Here is a 17,187-nt window from a genome sequence, read left to right as displayed (position 1 = left end):
AGCATGATTAATGTTTTCTTAAAAGGTGGAATAGGATGGAGGTGGGTGGGGGGATGGGGTCACTGGGGGATGGGCATTAAGGAGGGCACTTGATGGAATGAGCACTGGGTGTTATATGCAACTGATGACTCATTAAATTCTATCCTGAAATTAATAATACACTATATGGGGACGCTTGGCTGGCTCAGTCGGTTAAGCATCTGCCTTCGGCTCAGGTCATGATCTCAAGACCCTGGGATCAAGCCCCATGTTAGGCTCCCTGCTCAGTGGAGAGTTTGCTTCTCTTTCTCTTTCCCTCTGCCCCTCCCCATGCCCCTCCCATGCTTGTGAGCTCTGCCTCAAATAAATAAATAAAATCTCAAAAAAAATATGTTAACTATATGTTAACTAACTTGAATTTAAATAAAAAAAGTGATATGTTTGTTTTTAAACAAAAAAAAGTGAAATAGGATGAAATAGAGACTATCAGATTGCACCGGAGCCTCTTTTCTTCCCCCCAACCAACATAAAACCCAAGATGTTGTGATGCTCAGGCCCTGCCCACCTCTCTGAGGTGAGCGGGGGTCCCCAGCCCCTCACTCCTCACCCTCACCCCGGCCCTATCCTTGCTCTTCTCCTGTGTAGACAGCTTTCCCCCACATTGCAAGTGGCAACACTCCCCACTCACGTTGATGCTCAGATGTCACCTCTTCTTTTCTCTTTTTTTAAAAGATTTTATTTATTTGAGAGAAAATGTGTGAACAAGCACGAGCTGGGAGAGGGGTAGAGGGAGAGGGAGAAGCAGGCTTCCTGCCGAGCAGGGAGCCTGATGCGGGACTCGATCCCAGGACCCCGGGATCATGACTTGAGCCGAAGGCAGATGCTTAACAACTGAGCCACCCAGGTGCCCCCAGCTGTCACCTCTTCCTAGAAGTCACTCCTGACCCTGCTCCCTTCATCTGAACCCTTAACCCTACTTCATTTTTGAGACACTTATCACCACCTCGTGTGCTATCACAGGTCTGTGATTTTTGCTGTGCTCTGTCTCCATCCTTGGGTTATCACCTCTGCCTGGGATGGGACATCATCTTCTCTGCTGTCTGCTCAGCAGCTAGAACGATGTTTGGCAAAGAGTAGATGCTCAACAAATATTTGTTATTATGGAAGGATGACATTGGTAGCCATCCTTACGTCACTGAGTTGTGGGGAGGTCCAATAAAATAATCCAAGCTCAATGCCCAGAACATAGCACTCAGGAAATGCTGGGCATTATAAATGTTTTAACTTCTCTGAATCTTCAGGGTGTTCACTATTTTAAAGAATTTTAAATATGTCTTCCTGGGAAAGAAATATATCCTGCATTCCCCAAAGAGCTAGAGTTTCAGGGATGAAATCCTCGTACTTTTAAAAGCTGAAACTGAAAATGTCAGCACCCAGAGAAGACTCAGATGGACTGGAGGCTCTGATGTAGTTTCCAAATGCTCTCGCCCTGGGATCCCAACAGGGAAGTCAGTGCGGTCGTGCTTCTGTACTTTCTGTGGTTAGGAGAGCTTCGTATTTCTAAAGCAAAAGGTATTTCCACTATGCACTGAGTATTTTCAAATCCACAAATTCCTTGGGGTCTCCTTGGCTCATTTTTAAAGTGCTGCAAATTCCCTATTTGGAAGGATTTTGGGGAAAGGAATTCTGGATGCCAGGAGCTGCTACACATCACCAGAGAAATATTCCTCTCTCTCGTGTCAGCTTAATAATAGAAGCACTTCACATTCACACGTTCACACCAAACTGGACTCTGCAGTCATGGCCTGGTCTTGGAAGATGCGTTTTACCTGGGAAAGAGCCAGGGTAGAAACTAAGGTGCCCGGAGAATGCACTAGAGGCTTCCTGGAACACTCCTGGTGCGAACATGTGGCCTCACTCATCGCTGGCCCCAAACAGTCTTGAAATAAGCTTACCTGTGGTTCTCCTAGCTCAGGTTGGCCTCTTAGGTGTGTGTGATGGATAGAACTCATGGCGGAGCACCAGAGTAGACCGCATCCCGAAGAGAGCATGTCTGCATCCAGCTACCTAAGTCTACGCATATTTATGTGTGTGTGTGCAGGTGTCAGCCTGGGGGACAAAATGCAGCTTTTGCCTCCACTTTGTCCTGCTAAAACTTTTGGGAAAAAAAAATTCCTCAGACATTTAGAAAAACATACCTCCTTTTCCCTCCCTTAACTCTTCACTATTTTGTGGATGTTGTTTGCCTCCTGGTCCTATTCCCCGCGCTTCACAGACACTCGGTATTGACCTCCTCCCGTGCCAGGGATCTGTGCTAAGTGCTTACATTTGTTGTCACTGCTAATTCCCTTAGAAGTTCGGTGAGGGTGCCTGGGTGACTCAGTTGGTTGAGCGACTGCCTTCGGCTCAGGTCATGATCCTGGAGTCCCAGGATCGAGTCCTGCATCGGGCTCCCTGCTCAGCGAGGAACCTGCTTCTCACTCTGACCCTCCCCCCTCTCATGTGTTCTCTCTCATTCTCTCTCTCTCAAATAAATAAATAAAATCTTAAAAAAAAAAAAAAAGAAGTTCGGTGAGGTCGGTGTTATTAAGTTCACTTTACAGATGTGGACGGTGAGGCTCTCCCATGGTTCCGGGGCCAGGAAGAATGAGGTCTCTGGCACTGGAAGGCACCCCTGCAGCCTGGCTTCTGCGGGACCTTCTGGGGAAGCAGGCAGGAATTCCTGCGAGGACCTGGACAGCCCATCTGGGCCACAGGTGTATCTCCCTTTTGCAGGAAGCAGAATGCTGACACCACCTGGGAGACGGCTTCTCCCACCCCCTCTTGCCTCTTGTGTTTGAGAGCATGTCCAAGGGCTCCTGGAACCACAGCCCGGAGAGGTGATTTTGCAATTGCACCTCGGGGAATTGTGGGACGCTAGAGGCTATTCCTGGAATTGATTTGATCTGTGTACCAGTGCCAGGGCCCCGACCTGCGGGGAGGACGTGGGTACTGACGAGAGGTGCCCAGGCTCCAAGAAATCAAGGGACATCTCTCGGAACTCTGAGCCCACCAGGGACCACTCAGACCTAAGCTAGCTATGGTCCCGGGACAGATGAGCACTGTGTCTCCCAGGCCCTGGGTTTCTTTGGGGTGGGGACAAGTCCTAAGAACAATGAGGGACTGGGATTTTAGAAAGAATGAAGGGGAGTGTTCAGTCTGGCCCATGACATGGCCAACGCCTTTGACATGATGACCTGGGCTTGAGACAGTGTCTAAGAACACATCAGATATCCTCCCCAGGACTGTGTTTCAGAGGTAGGGAAGGTGGTCCGTGTGTTCATGATCGAGGGGGTACCAGGTCCTCCATCCTTCGTGGGACCGAGAGTTCCAACAACAGATCCTATGCGAAGAGGCCCCCGAAGGTCACTAGGGGCAGCTGGGGAAGTCATCTCCGACAGACAGAGTAGCTCGTGCTTGCTGTGGTCTTGCTAGGACACGATGACATTCTGATGCATGTGGGAGCCACCTCCAGGGCACAAGACTTTCACTGGATCATTCAGGGAGATGGAAAAGACTTTCTACATTCAAGTTGTACCAGTTTTATTTTTCCAAAGCCTTTGTGGACCTCTCCATCCTTGCTGCTGATCTTAGAGCACCCAGCCCCAGCCCTTGACCACCTGTCACCTCACAGGAGAAGTCAGGACAACAGCGGTGTTGCTGGAAGACGTCCTCTGTGATGGACTGAGTTGTCATGGCCTCAAGTCCTCATATTGAGGCCCAAACCCCCAGCACATCGGAATGTGACTGTGTTTGGAGACAGGGCCCTTCAAGAAGCGATGAAGGTAGCTGAAGTCACTAGGGTGGGTCCTAATCCAACATGACTGCAGTCCTTATAAGCGCAGGAGATCAGGACAGAGGGACAGCCACACGAGGACACGGCAGAGGACAGTCTACACTCCAGGAGAGAAGCTTCAAGGCAGATCAGCAGTGCCCACGCCTGGACCTTGGACTCCCCTCCTCCAGGCCTGGGACACAATAGATTCTGTTACTCCAGGCACCCCGTCCGTTACAGTCATCAAGCAAGCTAGTGGACCTGCCGTGTCCCAAGCATAGGAGACTCCAAAGGGTCAGAGCAGAGGAAAGGATGGGCCTCCTCCCCCAGCCAGCCCTGCGAGTGCTGGGAAGGTGCCCACGTTCCTCCTTCTTTCTTTCTCCTGCAACATCCCCAGATGGGCAGCGGCCCCAGTGGCTTCTAGCTCCTCTGGGGAAGGGACCAATCTAGACGGAGAGAGAGCGTGTGGAGCTGAGGCTGAGAGCCCCTCCCAGCCTCCACAAGGTGGAAAAGACACATCAAACCAGCTGGGGAGGGGGGCGCCGACGTGCCCCCCCCCCCCCCCAGCAGTGCCTGTCTCCAGGAAGGCCCTGGCCTCTGGCGGCAGACGGCCTGCGGCAGAAACACTTGAGCCGGGGCCTGGCGTCCCAGAATCTGAGGGCCCGAGCTCCAGAGTCTTTAGAAAAGCAAACAGCCGGCGTGGAGCTCTCTGCTGTGCGGGCTTCCAGCCCAGGCGTTCATAAGCGCGGCGTGGCCTGCCTGAGAATAAATAATCCCATCGGCGCTTCCAGCGGTTATGAAGCTTGAGAATCAAACTTACAAGATTTGGGGTTTTTTTTTTTTTTTTTTTTTGGGTAACTTTCAAATTTCATCTCCAACGACTGCAGTAACAAAATCCTAGTGGGTTCTGCAGGGAGTGGAGCAACGCTTTAAGTAAACAAGGTCCCCAGTTCATGTTCCAATGCTACTTGGGCCTGGGGAGGTTTTGACAGGAGAGGACTTGTACAGTCAGTCCTGAAATACAAGCTGAGAGTCGAGAGCCCCAAAGGCGCCGTTTCAATGCCTGGGAAGCCCTCTGGGGCGTCTGTCTCGAGGGCCACGGGCCACCAGCACCACCCCTGGGGCCGGAGCCCTGCCAGCCGCCACGTGGCCCCTCCTGATGGCCTGTCCCCTGCACAGGCTCAGGCCAAGCTGGGGGCTACATCCCCGCAGGACAGGACCTCCCAGCTGGCTACGGGATGTGGAGGACGGCACGGCTGTCCTTGACGGCCACACTCACTCCACTCGCGTGCTGTCACACGTCCAACGCCCCCGGGGCTGCAAGGCTCCGGGGTCCATCCCCCTGCAGGGGGGTCCGGGCCCCTGTGGGCACGTGACTCCAGGGATGGTGAAGCAGTGACTGCGGCACACGCACGGGGGTCCTAGGGAGTGCCGTCCACAGCCCCCCAAGGTCCCTTCCAGGCTTGACCCTCACGACGGGGAGCAGCCTTGGCGGCTGGGAGGGAAGGGGGTGACTGGCGGATGCCTTAGCCCTTTAAAAATACCGTTCGGGGCGCCTGGGTGGCTCAGATGGTTAAGCGTCTGCCTTCGGCTCAGGTCATGATCCCAGGGTCCTGGGATCGAGTCCCACATCGGGCTCCCTGCTCGGCGGGAAGCCTGCTTCTCCCTCTCCCACTCCCCCTGCTCGTGTTCCTTCTCTCGCTGTCTCTCTCTTTATCAAATAAATTAAAAAAAAAAAATCTTAAAAAAAAAAAAATACCGTTCGAATATCTCATTCCGAACTGAAATGCAATTTTTCCTGATTTAAAATTGAGCATTTTAAGTGAGAATTATGCGTGGAACTCCATCATAGTTTCATTTATTTGGCTCGCCAGGATGGCAAGAGTGTTTCAGCACGGGTTGCCCACGGCATCTGTTGTGCTGGGGCCCGCAGGGCAGGGAGGGTGGAGGGGGTCTGCAGCCTGGCTGGCCAGGAGGAGGAGGGCATGGCCTAGGGAGGCTTGGTGGAGGCTGGGCTCTGTCCCATCAGTTCGAGCGAGGGCTGGGGACAAGGGCTGTGTGGGGATTAGAGGGTCACGGTGATCTTGGCAGGAGGCCCGAGGTTGCCGACGGCATGCCCAGGACCTGCTTGCCCAACATTTTGATTATGATCTGGCTCTTGGGGAAAAGTAAACTCAGGAGTCAGTGGGCTGCTGAGGCTTTGGAAGGGTCCATGGCAAAGGGGAGCGCAAGAGCTCCAGGACCAGGAGGCTAGGGGCCGCCTGTGCATGCCATGTCCCGCTGTCCCCCGCTGCGGCCCCTTTGGCCCTGTTGCTAAGCATGCCTCACGGTACTTGGCTAAGAAGTGTGCATGGGGAAACTGAAGCCAGAGCACATTTTTTTTTTCCAGTCTTTTCCTTCAGGCTTTTGCAGAAATAACTCTCTACAGACAGGCCTGGCAAGGGACAGAGGCGTGTTTTGTGTGGAAACAATGGTTGCATTTTCCCCGGGAAACAACATCAGGTTACGAGGCAGCTTTGCTTGGCGGGGCCTCCCATGCCCGGCCTCCACTCCGGGGCTGCCTCTCTAGCACCCGGTCAGGATCAGGCAGGAAGAGAGCAATCCCAGCAACAGCGGGAAGCCGGGAAGCCAGCTGGCCTGCTCCTACAGGTCCCCAGGTTGCCTGCGTCCCAGTCCCGATCCCAGCCACTCGGCTCCCTCCCCTGGGAGAATGTCCTCGCTGCCCGGAGCCCCAGCAGCCAGAATGAGGCAGGAGGCAGGGCTGGGACGCACCGTGGGGCCCCTCTCTGCCTGACAGCCGCCCTGAGGACAGACCTGAAGCTCCCCTCGGAAGGAGCGGGAGCGGGGGAGCGGGTGCACCTCTCCCTTCTGGCTGGCGGGAGAGAGGCTTGGGAACCAGCTTTCAGTTTGCTTGCACTCGCCAGAGTCCCCGCTCCTTCTCTGGTTTTCTGCCTTTACCCCTGTGACCCCGGAAGCAGAGCCTTCCCTCCGACCCTCCCTCCGGGGCCCACCTAGATGCAGCCTCTGGAAAGGGTCTGCTCCCTTGTCCTCCCACCCCCACCCCTACAGGGATCTTGCGCCATTTCGCTGTTGTCCGCAGTTCAAGGCACTGCCTTCCCCGGGCAGCAACCACGCAGAGGCTTCGTCTGGTTTTATTTTTTACCCCATTTATTCCCAAATCCCTCATTCCTGTGTCAACCCCACCTCCTAGAGGCACAAGCTCTTGTGGGCCGCGAGCCTGGATGAGGTACGTGGCTGGGTGCGGTGTTGTTTGGGTCTTTCTGTTTGTCTCCAGCCCACGTGGAATGCAGGTGCAGACCCCTGTTCTCTTACTTTGCAGGCGGCCGGGGGCTGCACCCGCCCCCTCCTCTACTCCTCTGCGCACACGGCATGCTGCTGACTGCTGGGGGTCCCGTCCCGCCCGCACAAAAGCCCTCCTGCAGGTCCGTCCTGGGCCAACTTGCCGGTGGCGCGCGTGTGTCCCCAGAAGTGGAATTTCCGGCCCCTCCGTGATGACACACTCAGCTTTCCCGAGCAATGCCTGGCGGCCTCGGGAGTGCTGTGACGGTCCCCGTGTCCCCAGATCGTCCACGGTCTGCTGGCTCACCAGCTTCTGCCAGGCCGAGGGGCGCGCAGACCCAGACCGGCACCTCACAGCCGTTGTGCTCGCGTGCGTCAGATCATATTCATATTCAAATCGATCACGATTTATATTCATTTAACTCTAAGGCCACGTAGTTTTGAAGCTGGGTCATTACATGCTGACACGCTCATTTCTTTAATATTTTACTTTTAGGTGATTGTAGAGAGACACGCAGTCGTGAGAAACAGATCCCATAGACGCTTCTGTCCATTTTCCCTGATTGTCACCTAACTACAATGCGGAATCACCCCGGAAATTTATATTTAAACAGTCTGTTGACTTTATCCAGATGTCGTCACTTTTACAGGTAAGTGTATGTGTATGTGTGCACTTAGTTCTATGCAATTTTATCCCATACACGGATTCCTGTGGCCACCGAAGGTCAAGAGGGGGGACAGGTCATCTCTGCAAGGGTCCCGCATGCTCCATTTTATGACCCAACCCAGCCCACCACTCCTCTCTTCCATTTCTGCAATTTTGTCAGCTCAAGGGTGCTACAGAGACGGAATTCTATAGTGTGTAACGTTCTCAGATTGCTTTCTGCTCAACATGACTTTCTTGAGACCCACACCCAGATTGTTTTCGGCTCACTCCCTTTGCTCATCTGTACCCACTATGTGGAGGGGCCACTGTTCACGCATCGATGGGGATCTGGGCTGTTTCTGTGGGTGTGGGCTAGCAAAGCTCTCTGCCACTCGTGTGGGTGTTAGGGTCAACCTAATTTTCCATTTGTCTGAGATAAACATCCACAATACAGTTGCTGGGCAGGGTGGTAAGGACATGGTTAGCTTTCTAAGAAGTTGCCGTGTCCCATTCCAGAGCGGCCGGACCCATTTCCCTTCCCACCAGCCACAATCCCGTTGCTCCACGTCCTCACCAACGTGTGGCGTGATCAAGGTTTCTCCCCTTTCCCTACTTCATGGGTGCGGGGTGCACCTGTCACTGGCCCGCTTCTGCAGCAAGGACGCTCTGCTCTCACACACCGGGCCACCCCCACCTTGGATCTCCAGGACTTTCTCACAGCTTTGCATTAGTGTCCCTCACTGTCTCCAAACACAGAGCCTGGAATACCTGGGGTTCCAGACAGTACCCCACGAAATTTGAAGAAAAATGCCTCAAAAGGAAGGGCTTTCTTCCTGGGGGGTGTTTCACCACGACTAGCCACTCTGACCATGGGCGCTGGAGCCTGCCGGAGTCATGGCTCTGGACGACACCTCTCCAAAGGCTGTTGTGGGAGGGTGGACGGGACATGGGGAGTTGGCAGGACTCCCCCAGTCTGGGTGCGGAACCATGCCAGCACGAATGCAGATACTTTCCTGAGTTCAGGTCGGGGGTGGGTCGAAGAGAAGCATTGTGGTTGCGTCCGGACTCCGATCCACTCTCCCTCCCGTCTGCTTTCTCTCTTCTTCTGGAGTGCCTGTGAACTGTTCTCTGGAGGGCAGCCTCTCTCCCAGGACAGGGAGCGCAAACGGTGTCCTTGGCGGCTCAGAGCTGTGGGCACCCCGAGCCAGCACCCCCAAGTCGGTGCCCCCGAGTCAGTGCTCCCGTGAAGCCTGAGCACGCATTCGCAGGGGCCCGTCATGTTTCCTGCCTCCTGCTCCCACAGCCGGTGGGCCTCTAGCAAGCTGGGCAAGGCGGCCCACTAACCGGTCGCTACTAGACTGAACTGGGAAGCCTAAGGCTACGGCAGGGGTTTCCTCTCACAGAGACAGGTGTTGGTGTTAGTGTTAGTTAGACACACTGACGTAAAAACTATGAAAAAGTCCTGGAGATCCGTTCATTTTACCCATTCGACCACAGTTCAATAACCGTAGGCACCGTGTTAGAGCCTGGAAAACAGCATCGAGAGAAGCAGAGGATGGGGCTGACTTTCTCGTGTCGGGGGACTGGTGAGTGACATCCAAGGCCACAGTGGAGGTGATGGGTTCAGACAGCGCTACATGCAAGGAGGGATGCCCGGCTGGGGGTTGATTACCTGTCTATGGAGGGAACCAGAAAAGCCTCTTTTAGAGAATCATGTCCGCTCCGAGCTTTGCAAGGTGGGGAGGCACAGGCCGTGAAAAAGCGGGGAGAAACATCCCTGGCGGTGGAGAATCAAGCACCGAAACCCAATCCTGTGTCAGGGTCAGCCTTGGTCTGTCTGAGGAACAAGAAGGGATCGTTGTGCTCGGAGCCGGGGAGCCCAGAGGGGAGTAAGCAGTAGATCTAAGAAGGGGGCAGCAAGAGCTGTGTCAGAGGGAGTCCGCGTTTCCCCAAGCTCAACACAAATCCATGGGGAGCATTTGACCACGTGTTTGTGCCACTTGGATTTGAAGGTTTTTCGGAGTTCCGTGCAGATGCAGGATGCAGGAGGGAGAAGGGAATTGGGGAGACCCGTTAGGAGCCTACTGGGGTGTCGGAAGCAGGAGACCATGTTGGCTGGGACTCACGTTAGGCATGCAGGTGGAATGAAAGGATGGGTCCGGGGCATATTTTGGAGCTGTGGTTGATGAGACTTTCCATCCGTGAGTGAACAGAGGCCTCCAGGGCTCGGGGATGAACTAATCGAACGATGCTCTGATTTCCTGAGACGGTGAAAGCCGGGGAAGTCACAGACTTGGTGGGTGGAAATCCGGAGCTTAATTCTGCAGCAGTTGGCACGTCTATGAGGCCTGAGCTGCAGGGGGGTGCTCAGTACCCGCACCGATGTGGGGTGTGGAGTGGTTCGGGGATGAAGATGACCACGGGGCGGTGGAGAGCGTGGATGTGAAGCCCGGTGGGGCTCCGGAACAGAGGAACGGTGTGCGGCCGGACTTGGGGCGGGGCGTGGAGGTCCGGAGGGGAGGGGACAGAGCCGAGGGACATTTTAGGACATCAGCTTTCAGGACGGCGTTGTGTTGGAGGAGAGGCGATAGGAACTGGGAGCAGGAAGGACCATCACCGGAAGGCCGTAAATTGTGCTTTCAAGCCCCAGATCAGGGTGAGGTCTTCTTCCCGCCAACTTAAATATGTCTCTATCTCTCTTAGAAAATGGCAGTTATTATTGCTTTGATTATAGAAGCAATACACATTTATTATAAAATATTTGAAAAATGAAGAAAATAGTAAGTCAAAATCGGACTACCCAGAAACAATAATGAGTCATATTGGATGTCTTTTCTGGCTCCCTCCGTAGACAGGTAATATGTTGTGCAACGTATTTATAACTTTTATTATATAATGCTTTGTCGTGGTTTTTAACCCCAATACATGGTGTATATTTTCCTACATCATTACACGCCCTTCCAGAAAATACTAGTCGGTGGTGTCATCGCCTTTCTTAGAGTTTAAGAAGGGGAAACTCAGAGCTGCTCTGTGAAGTGTGAAGGCTGCCACCTTCACGGCACAGTGGCGAAGGAAACTGGTGTTTCTACGGCTGTTGTAAATATGAGTATGTCCCCTGCACACAATCTAAGCGAGCCGGCACCGTACGGGGGAAGACAGGCAGAGCCTTGCGATTTAATGGGATGCATTTCATGATTAATAACATATGGTTTTATTAGCTAGGTTTGACCAGGGAAACAGAACTGCTTGGGATGAGATAGAATAAGGGGTGTGTGTGTGTCCGTTGCTGGTGCTTGGCCTGATGTCACCGCAGGTCTGCTTGAAGAATAGCTACACACACAATGGGAGAGAACAAGGCACAGCAGAGCCTCTGGGGGGACGCTCGGGGGCCCCTAAGCACAAGCTGGGCCCACGAGCATGACGTGGACACCCACGCCTCTCTTACTGCATCTGACCCCAAGGACCGGCCGAGGAAACTGCTGTGCTCTGCTGTGAGCCTGTCCAATTACCTAGCTCAGCACTCTGGGAAACGCAGGGCCAAATGGCAAAATATGTGTGACTCAGTATAATGTAATCTGGGAGGCAAGGGGGAGCACTGAATGTTTAAGATTCCCCATTTAAGAGGACGATCTTGCTTCATTCTGCAGGACTGATTAATCTGTAGGGTTCAGACTGATTGATATTCTTGGCACAATGAAGAGCTGAGCCCTTCCAGCGATGTGGCCGCTGGAGCGTCCTGTGAGGTTCATCCACGTGAAGGGTGAGGAGGAATGCCTCGGCAGCCGGCAGACGAACAAAGTCACCTCCATGTGGAGATGTGAGTGACTGCAGATTTCTAGAGAGGACGTGGGGAGTAGGAAGTGTAGCTGGAACCTGTGTCCAGTTGGCAGGTAACTGGGTGAGGGCGCCGTGGGGTCTTCCAACGAGCCAGTGCGCTGGGAAGAGCATCCACGGAGCCTTTCAGAAAACATTACCTGAATGGACGATCTAGTCACGGGCTTCATCCGAGTAACCAGGCTGCAGCGGTCATCTGCACGAGGGGACGGTGGTGAGGATGGCGCGGCCACCTGACCGCGGGGTCCACGCTCCCACCCGCCCCGCGGTCAAGGCCGTGCAGGTGGGTGGTGCAAAACCGTGCAGCTGTCCAGAATCGAGAGATTAGGGACGCAGGGGAGGGGCGTGGGCTCCGACAGGAACTGGTGAGCTCAACACTCACTGAGGAAAGACAATAGGTATTGTCTACATTTTACAAAGCAAGAAAGAGTTTTCAGTAGCCTATTTAAAGTTATCAATGTGACCACAGGCAAGACTAAAACTACCCCAACCCTTGAGGAAACACATAGGCGCACACACAGACATCGGACGATGTCGAACGCTGTCTCACCCAGATTTTGGTGAAAAAGAAATGCGTGTAGCCGTTGAATGTCTAAAGAGACTCGGATCTGCATTTATATTTAAGCAGCTGGAAATCAAAGACACGTGATCCAGCGTGGGTGGGATATAACTCAGGGCATTCTGAGATAGCTATCAAATGGAAGAAGGCATGCTCCTCTAAGTCATCGGATTCCAGGAGTTAAAATACACCGGAAATACATCTGACTCGTGCAGATTCTTCTCCTCCCAAAACCATGTTTCAGTGTGACAAGTTTCCCTCTATAACTGTTTGAAAAATTAACGTTCTGGGAACCGTAAAAATATCCATGTCTATGGGATTGGTTAAACAAACTGTCCTGTCCATGAGATGAATTTTAAGCCACCTTTAAAGAAAGAAAGGTGTAGATCTGTTTGTATTGATATTGATGACATAGTATTAATTATCATAGAAAGTCAAGAGTATGGATTATACATATACGTAATTATTAAATTGTATAAAGGATGTGCATATGTAAGATTTTGCATGAACATGTATTTTATAGAGGACGCAAGAAAATGTTAGTGCTGTGCTTCCTTCGGAGGAAAGGACAATTTTATCTTTCACGTTATAATCCTCTGTACCTTTTGAATTTTTGAAAATCGGCATTTACTACTGTTTTTTGTGATGTGTTTATTTAATCTCCCCCCACCTTTTTATTTTTTTATTTTTTTACGATTTTATTTATTTATTTGACAGAGAGAGACAGTGAGAGAGGGAACACAAGCAGGAGGAGTGGGAGAGGGAGAAGCAGGCTCCCCGCGGAGCAGGGAGCCCGATGCGGGGCTCGATCCCAGGACCCTGGGATCATGACCTGAGCCGAAGGCAGACGCTTAACTGACTGAGCCACCCAGGCATCCCTCCCCCCACCTTTTAAAATTGAAGTATAGTTGACACATGATGTTACATCAGTGTCAGGTGCAACACAGTGATTCAACAAGTCTGTGCATTCATTGTGCGGTGCTCCCCACGAGAGTCGTTACCACCTGTCACTGGAAAGCCCATGACGGTACCATCGACTCGACTCCCTAGGCTGTGCCTTCCATTCCGTGACTTACTCCATAACTGGAAACCTGGGCCTCCCTCTCCCGTCCCCACCCCCTCCCCCCACGACCATCAGTGTGTTCTCTGTATTTATAGGACTGATTCTGTTTTGTTTATTCATTTGTTTTGTTTTTTAGATTGCACATATAAGTGAAATCATACGGTATTTGTCTTTCTCTGTCTGACTTACTTCACTTAGCGTAATACCCTCTAGGTCCATCCATGTTGTTGCAAATGGCAAGATTCATTTTTTATGACTGAGTAATATTCCATATCTCTATTTATCTCTCATCTATCTATCTATCTATCTATCTATCTATCTATCATCTATCTATCTATCTATCTATCTATCTATCATGTCTGTCCCCAAGTGAAATACTGCCCATGCTGTTCTACAAACCCCTTTTGCAAAGAACACTCAACCTTCCATATCTTTCAAGTGCATCTGTCTCATCCTTTTCAATGTGTGCCTGGGATTTCCAATATGGTGGTAGGAACAAACATTCTTGGAAAATCAGAAAACCTTCCTGAAATACTGGCGAACGGTGACTTTGAAATTGCTTCCCAGGGCAGAGAGGAGCCGGGTGCTGGCGCTCTGCACGGCGGGGTTGGGGGTCCCAGGTGAGGGGTCTGAGCCGAGCCGAAACCCTGCTACCCGTGGTTTCCCTCTGCCCAGCAAGGACTCCGGGGAAACTCCCTCCCTGCTGCTCTCCTGGCATTTCTCCTCCTGTACCCCAAGCTTGTGTGTGTGTGTGTGTGTGTATGAAATTACTGCTAACCCAGTGGTAGGAAAGCCTTTCTCGGAGTCTGCCAGCCCCCCGGTGACCAGACAGGGAGGAGACCAACTCTAAAGCCACCGACCTTATTGCTTTGAGAACAAACCTGAGGTGCTCCGTCAGCTCCGTCTGCCGTTACAGACCAGACCGCAGAGCCCACAGCACAGAACACGTGGTCATTCCTCCTGCCAGGCTGTGACCCTCAGAAGACTGACCCCACCCCGGGGCAGGGGCATCCAAGAGGAGCCCTACGGGTCACTCGTCCAGCAAGCCTGCATTAGGAGGTTTCACACCTGTGGGTCCCTGCCACAGCGCACAGCTCTTCCCCACGAACACGGTCCTGCCTCCCCTCGGTGACCGAGGGTCAGCAGTGGGCCAGGTCACAGTTCAGCAGGTCACAGCAGGTCATGGTTCCTACTGGGGTCACCCGGCCACTCTTACTAGTTCCTGCTTTTATTCTTTATCTTTGCCGTATCCAGCTCTGGAAATGAGGGCTTTTCTCAGCTCACTGACTCCGGTTTCACGTTCTGCTGGGCAGGAAGAGAGCGGGTCACGACTGGGAGTCAGGAGGACCCCGTGGCTGGGGACAAGAGGCATCGATTCCTTCCTCCCGGAGCCCTCCATGCAGATGGAGAGAAGAAGAGGGAATACGCTGCCCTGCGGGGCTCTGCATCCTTGCTGGAGCCTTCCTGAGCACACTGGCAGGACAGATCCACCCTGCTCCCCCGAGCTCGCTTCCTGCCCCCGAAGGACTTGTGGACATGGAGGGGCCCCAGGGCAACCCTCCTGTTTGGTGGTTTCTTAATCGTTTGTGCTCATGCTGATCCTTGTGTGTGGATCATGTGATAGACCTTGTTCTGAGACTTTTTTCCACTAAAAGTGTACTATGAAACTCAAAGCCTTCCTTTTTCTTTTTACTGATCGGATAATCTGTCACAGCATGGATGGTCATGAGTCACTCATTCACCATCCCATCGACGGGCGTGCGGGGCTGCTAGGGTCTTCCTCTGCCAGGGTTGGTGTGGAGACGGTCCTCACTGACGTCTGGTAAGCACCTGCTCGTGTTTCTAGAGAGTCGATTGAGGACTAGAAGTGCAGGGCCCGAGGAGCTTAGCACCATCCTGGGAAGCGGCAGGAACTGACCTCCCCGCTCATGGCGCACGAGCTGTTTTCCTACGTTCTGACCCACATAGCTGGTTACAATAATGAAAGGTTTTGCCAATCTGCTTAATGAAAAATGACACCTCATTAATTTAAGCAGAGCTTCCATGGGACTGGCGAGGTTAATCATCCTGGCACGTGACCACTGTTGTTACCAATGGATCCCTTGTGAATTTGCACACCTCTCCCCTTTGCCGGATCTTTCTTATTAATTTATAGGAGTGTAGGGATCATGCCACCCACGTTGTCTCTATTCAATGCATAAGGATAGTTTTCGGTCTGGCTTTTAAAACACATTTTGTTGATTGTGTTGGAATTGGTAAAATGTTAGATTATGTTAGTTGTTTAAATTTGTAAAAGTTTACATTAGAAAGACTGTGAATTTGTTTCCCACCTGGTTTCTGGGTGTCCCGGTCTGTTCAGAAAGGCCCTCTTCCTGTTTATTTCTAGAACGTAGCGCCCGTTATCTGCCCACCTCGCTGCCCCGTTTCTCGGGGACATCAAGGACAGAGCACAGGCAAGGTTGTTCTCCTGCAGAGCCGCCTCTGGGGACCCAGTCACGGTATGACCTCACTGCTTTTGAATTTTCTTTCCACCAGACCCTGTTCCTGGGTGTGGTTGCTCCTTCCCCCTGTTATGTTCTTCCAGGCTCTGCAGAAAAAAAAAAGGAATTCATGGACCAGGTTCTTGTATGAAGGCCATTTGGAAAATTCATGGGCTGTTTTTGGGAAAGTGTTCTGCCTTTTTTCTAAATAAGGGGAGAGAAGACAGGATGATTAATCCAGGCGAGGCCTCCCATAATCTGGGAATTAATTCTTCCAAATTTCTCTTGGGCTCAGGAGGAGTGTTGGCCTGGTGAAGGCATGACTTCAAGCCTGGCCCATGCCGGCACTCTGTAGGTGGCCAGGCTCAGCGCGGGCTTTGCAGCGGGCCCTCCCCCAAGCACTGGCCTGGGAGCTGGACCCTGCCCCACCAGTGGCTCCACTCCCAGCCGCAAAGGTGATTTGGCCAGACTCCATCAGTGCTTTCCTTTTAGGGTAAAATGCACAGAGGTAAGAAACCTTCATTATGCGCCACTGTTTTCGGCTTGGAAAAAAAATGTGAAGGTCAATGTTGTAGATTTTTTAAATGATAATACCTTGTAACGTTGCTAAAACAGCCTGGCCCTTGAGGTGACCCTACACGGGGTGGGGTTACCACAGCAGGCCCCCACACACCCTGAGCGGTATTGCTTACACCGGGGCGTGATCCGCGGTGCTGAGCATTCATTACGTCACGGTTTCCTTATTGCCTGTTTCCTCCCCAAACTGTGTTTCATGTTAGCCGTGGACGAGTAAGTCACCGTGGGGCGTCTAACGCAGGGAGCCCCGTGCCTGGGGGTCCCCTGTCCATCCCTCCACTCCGGGGGGGAAACGTGAGGTCTGGCCTGCCCCCCCAGCTGGCCCCACTGTCCCACGCCCCCTGGCTTCCTACTGTCCCGTTGGGTCTCCGGGATAGGAGCTGCTCCACCTGCAGAGTCCCCCCTGTGGGGCTGCTCTTCCTGCGTGTCCCCACGGTGGGCTTCTCTCCCCATTGCACGTCCTTCCGCAGCGTGGCTTCTCACGGCCTTCCCCGATAATCCTGCAGAGAGCTGCGGCCTCCCTCACAACTGTGACGCCTCGCGGGCCCCCCTGCACCCTGCTCCTGGCACCGGATGCATGGCTGACGCATCCCGCGGAGTGAGAGAATGGGGACACCTGCCTCCCGCGATTGTGGGCTGCACAGATGACGTCTGGGGAGAGTCCACACCACCTGGATGTGGATGGTCGGGGGAGGGGCGACTGAGGCCTCGAGCATCTCACCTCCAGACTCTTCTCTGGAGCTCCATAACTCGTTTCTGTCCCTTTACAGACATTTTTATGGAGCCCTAAATCCCTCTTCTTGCTCTTTGACGGCCCCCGCCCCGTGCAGATGCCCACGCCGCCAGCCACACTGAGAGCCCGAGGCCCTCTCTCTCCCTTTCTATCAGTTGCAGCCCCGAGCGAGCCAGCCCCTCGGCATCACACAAGCCCACCCC

At 53.0% G+C, this 17,187-nt stretch overlaps 1 long non-coding RNA gene across 2 annotated transcripts; it reads left to right on the top strand.

Annotated features, from left to right (window-relative positions):
* The first annotated feature begins 6,638 nt into the window (after positions 1-6,638).
* On the top strand, positions 6,639-12,830 carry LOC118026373. 2 transcript variants are annotated; one of them, XR_004683550.1, is made up of 4 exons: positions 6,930-7,040; positions 7,134-7,463; positions 7,590-7,743; positions 11,387-12,830. It is a non-coding gene; the product is annotated as an uncharacterized LOC118026373 (long non-coding RNA). The 2 variants fall into 2 exon arrangements; XR_004683549.1 differs by having other exon boundaries at positions 6,639-7,463.
* Positions 12,831-17,187: the final 4,357 nt, after the last annotated feature.

This window comes from Mirounga leonina, unplaced genomic scaffold, assembly GCF_011800145.1.
Source record: "Mirounga leonina isolate KUSES-001 unplaced genomic scaffold, KU_Mleo_1.0 Mir_224, whole genome shotgun sequence".
Classification (NCBI taxonomy): domain Eukaryota; kingdom Metazoa; phylum Chordata; class Mammalia; order Carnivora; family Phocidae; genus Mirounga; species Mirounga leonina.
This window is presented reverse-complemented; position numbering and strand designations above follow the sequence as displayed.